The 5,000-nt window shown below is 53.3% G+C and overlaps 1 pseudogene; it reads left to right on the forward strand.

Moving 5' to 3' along the window:
* LOC143262717 (large subunit ribosomal RNA) overlaps nt 1-5,000 on the forward strand; it is a 10,459-nt pseudogene that overhangs the window by 1,807 nt on the left and 3,652 nt on the right.

Below are 5,000 nucleotides of genomic sequence, written 5' to 3' on the forward strand. Positions count from 1 at the left end.
TAGGAGGGTCGCGACGGTGTGCGCAGAAGGGTCTGGGCGTGAGCCTGCCTGGAGCCGCCGTCGGCGCAGATCTTGGTGGTAGTAGCAAATACTCCAGCGAGGCCCTGGAGGACTGACGTGGAGAAGGGTTTCGTGTGAACAGCCGTTGCACACGAGTCAGTCGATCCTAAGCCCTAAGAGAAATCCTATGTAGATGAGGTGTCCTAAGACGTTAAACACTTGTAAAAAAACCGCAGCTATTTTATTTTATTTTTTTATTATTATATAAATCGCAGCATATTTTGTTATTATATACATGCACAAAAAACACCCATTGGGCGAAAGGGAATCCGGTTTCTATTCCGGAACCCGGCAGCGGAACCGCATACCATTCGGGCCCTCGTAAGAGTGTTCGTCGGGGTAACCCAAAATGACCTGGAGACGCCGTCGGGAGATCCGGGGAGAGTTTTCTTTTCTGTATAAGCGTTCGAGTTCCCTGGAAACCTCTAGCAGGGAGATAGGGTTTGGAACGCGAAGAGCACCGCAGTTGCGGCGGTGTCCGGATCATCCCCTCGGACCTTGAAAATCCAGGAGAGGGCCACGTGGAGGTGTCGCGCCGGTTCGTACCCATATCCGCAGCAGGTCTCCAAGGTAAAGAGCCTCTAGTCGATAGATTAATGTAGGTAAGGGAAGTCGGCAAATTGGATCCGTAACTTCGGGATAAGGATTGGCTCTGAGGAGCGGGGCGTGTCGGGCTTGGTCGGGAAGCGGGTCTGGCTGACGTGCCGGGCCTGGGCGAGGTGAACGGCTCTCGTGGCTGGGATCCGAGCTCGGTCCCGTGCCTTGGCCTCCCGCGGGACGGTGATGCGTAATATAGACCTCTTGTTAGGTCCATTAGCCTCTCCCGTCCTAGTCGCACAGGTACCTCCTCGTGGTTCCCGACGGTAACGTGATGTATTGTTTGGACCTGTCCATTCAGTGCATTGCGGCTAAATTCTGTGCGACACGACGTGCTGCCTAGCAGTAATGAGCCGCTGTAAGGGTGCAGCCCACCCAAATGGCCTGCCTTCGCGCTAATGTGGCGGCGGCTCTAGTCACTTTGAGGGAGGCATGTTATGGGTCATGGGGTTGCCACCCCCATGGCTCTATTGTCGTAGGCCCGAAGAATCACAAGAAAGATTATGGGTCAAGTGACCCATTGTCGGCGGGCCCTCGGGCCACTCGGATCGCCGACCCTACGACAGCGGCCACAGTGAGTCGGAGTGTCTGTCCGACGACCTCCAGAAATAAACCCAACCAGTCCAGTAACGACGCACAACATCTTGCGTCACGGGGGGCACTACATCCATGTCCCCATTGTTCGCGATCCTTTCCCACTTCCATCGGGTTAGGGGTCCATGTGAGGAGAGCTCATCCAGACGAGGCCAACCAACGGGTGCAGGTGGCGGTAAAGAAGGTTAGGTGGACTCAGGAGGAGACTGAGATGGTGGCGGCGGCTGAGGCGCTTGCGAGTGTGCAGGGCAACGTCAAATTTATGAACGAACATCTGCTGACGGTCTTCGACAATAAATTCAGTCTTGATCGACTGAAGGGCCTCAGAAAGAAATTGACGTATAAAGCTCTTGTTACACAGAAGATCGGTGTATGCCGCGAGCGTGGAACTGCCGTTGAGTCTCAACCTTCAGCCTCCAGTGTCACTCAACATCACGACACAAGTCATCGACAGGCGGATTCGCCTACTCCTGTTCAGGAGCACTCTGCGTCGGCACAGCAACATCAGTGCCAATATATTGACGCTATCCGTAAGCTGATTGATCCGGCCGAAAGGGTGAAATCCCATGAAGCGGAGGAACTCGTAAGTCTTGCGAGAACGGTTCTTAATCGAGAACCAATAACACCGAGTGCTTGTTGTCGATGGCTTCAACGAGTCTTTCCGACGCCTTCTGCGAAAGTAAAGGAGCGGAGAACACCACTGCTCCGGCCACCTAAAGCTGCGCCTGCCGGGCCCGTGCCGAGGTGGAGACTGAGGAGAAGGGAGTATGCGGCCATGCAGGAACTCTGGAGGAAGGACATGTCTCGCGCGGCCAAGCTTGTACTGGATGGCCCGGTGCAGGCTCAAACACCAACCGTTGGCGAGATGGTGGAGTACTGGACACCTATGCTCACCAGTCCTTCTGTCCCCATTGAACACCTTCATCCAGTTCAGGAAAGGGAGGACCTGCATTGGATCGCTGAGCCGGTTCGTGGCCATGAGATCCAGGCCAATGAGATCCCGCTCTCCTCGGCATCGGGTCTCGATAACATCTCGAGCAGGCAATGGAGGAGTGTGCCAGTAGTTCTAAGAACCTTATTTTATAATGTCATCCTTGCGGTAGGGGCATTTCCATCTGAGCTCCTCATCAGCAGGACGGTATTTATCCCTAAGAAGGACGGAAGCTCAACACCATCCGAGTTCCGTCCTATAAGTGTGGCTTCAGTCGTCGTTCGTCAGCTGCATAAAATCTTGGCGGTGAGATTGGCAAAAGCCGGTCTCATCGATGAGCGGCAACGAGGAGTACACGATGGCTGTGCTGAGAACGTTCTTGTACTGTCAACTGCCCTTCGTGACGCACGGAGCTGCTTAAAGCAGCTTCACGTTGTGTCCTTAGATGTGGCCAAGGCGTTTGACAGCGTTAGTCACCATGCCATAACATCGGCACTAAGGGGATTGGGACTCCCGGAGCTCTTTGTGAGGTACATAACAGCGACGTACCATAATAGCCGAACCGTGCTTCAGGTCCATGGAGAGACATCGGATCCGATCCGGGTAGCGAGGGGTGTGCGGCAGGGCGATCCCTTGTCGTCCCTGCTATTCTCGATCGTCATGGACCGGGTGATAAGGGTGTTACCCGAGGAGGTCGGCTATGTTATCAGGGAGCAAAGGGTCAATATACTGGCGTATGCGGATGACCTGATCTTGTTCGCGTCCTCCGTTTCAGGAATGCAGGGCATGCTTCGAACGGCTGAGGAAGAGGCACGAAAGTACGGGTTGGAATTCAACTCCGATAAATGTCTGGCTATGTCCATCCAGATCGCTGGTAAAGAAAAGAAGTACAAGATACTCTCCGCCAGCAAATTTGAGGTCAACGGTCGGTCTATAAAACAGCTGGGACCTACCGAGGGCTTCCGATATCTGGGCATTAAGATCTCGCCAATGGGTATTGAAAAACCTGGGGGCAAGCTAGACAGAGAGTTGGCCAATATCACCAAGGCGCCACTCAAGCCTCAACAGCGCCTCAAGATCTTGCGCTGTTTCCTCATTCCGCGTTTTTATCACCAGCTGGTTTTGACAAGATGCCCACTTAAAATCTTGAAGGCATTAGATAAACAGACGCGGCTGGCCGTTCGAAGGTGGTTGCGTCTGCCCAAAGATGTACCACTTGGGTATTTCCACGCCAGTTGCAAGGAGGGTGGACTTGGCATCCCCGCGTTTCGAACATCGATACCGGGTATGATGCACGCCAGGTTAACATCAATGGCGGGGTCCTCCTGTGCGGCTGCAAGAGATGCCTCCCAACATCCGGCAGTTGTGGCAGCGGTTCGACGGGCGGAGAGTGCTCTGACTATCCAAGGTCGGGCGCTCTTCCGGCCTGAGGATCGTGCCAAATACTGGGCATCTTTACTCCATCAGTCTAACGATGGAGGAGAATTGCGTGAGGCTGCTAAAGTCATCGATAGCAGCTCTTGGGTTGACGCCTGTTCTGCGGGGATCCCCGGCAGGGATTACGTGCAATATCACCATGTACGTATTAACGCCCTGCCCACCAGAGTAAGAACATCAAGAGGTCGTCGTGGGAATGGGGCTCCTGTGTTGTGTCGTGCTGGGTGCGCCGTAACGGAGACGGCGGCACACATAGTGCAGGGATGTCACCGGACTCATGGGGGTCGAATACTCAGACACGATGCCATATGCCGAATCGTAGCGTTTGGTCTGAGGCAAAGTGGGTGGAAGGTTAGGGAGAACCCGCATTATGTCCTGCAGTCGGGTCTGCAGAAGCCTGATTTGGTGGCCTTTAAGGATGGAGCTGTCAGGGTCATCGACAGCCAGGTCGTTAGCGGTGCGACATCGCTTAATGATGCACATACGAGGAAAGTCGCTAAATACGACACCCCGCTGTTAAGGCATCGCGTCGCCCAGGAATTTGGGGTTTTGGCGGAAGCTGTTAGAGTGACGTCGGTCACCATCTCCTGGCGCGGCGTGTGGGCATCGCTCTCGGCTGAATCGATCTCCGCACTAGGACTCAAAGGGCTCTTAAGATCAATAACTACGAGGGCCCTTCAGGGATCGCACACGAACTGGACAAGATGGAATAAGATGACAAACAACATCTGTCATCCGGGTAATAGGGAGGGCGTTGGGTGATCGCCCGATTCACGGCCACTGTAATGGGCAACCTGGGCCCCAACATCGCAAATTCGGCACCAGGAAATAAAGCCGTCCTCCGCCATAACATCTAGGCGTGAGAAGAGAGAGGTTTTTAGTGGGTATAAGGATTCCCACACTACCACGTCGAAGAATTCCGTGGTGTCTATAAAAGATTTTCCTCTCTATAAAAAAAAAAAAAAAAAAAAAAAAAAAAAAAAAAAAAAAAAAAAAAAAAAAAAAAAAAAATAGCCAAATGCCTCGTCATCTAATTAGTGACGCGCATGAATGGATTAACGAGATTCCCATCTGTCCCTATCTACTGGCGGTGGCGGTCTGTGGCCACCCAGGGCGGGAGATAACCCCCGAACTAGCCCTCGCGTAGGAGGGTTGATCGGCCGAGTCGATGGGTGTATCGGCGATGAAGGCATTAGAGACCGTCAGTGCGTCGTACATGTAGTACTTCGCATAATGGCGAGGCCCTGATTTAGCATACGGGCTGTGGCGTGTTCTTTGTACAGCACTGTATGTGCTGTATGACTTCCGACTGGGGAACTGTTGTCACTCGTGGCATCAGTTCCCCAGTTTACGTTAAACGGTTTTTCAGACCGTTTTTCGT

Source organism: Megalopta genalis, unplaced genomic scaffold (genome assembly GCF_051020955.1).
Source record: "Megalopta genalis isolate 19385.01 unplaced genomic scaffold, iyMegGena1_principal scaffold0197, whole genome shotgun sequence".
NCBI classification, from domain to species: Eukaryota; Metazoa; Arthropoda; class Insecta; order Hymenoptera; family Halictidae; genus Megalopta; species Megalopta genalis.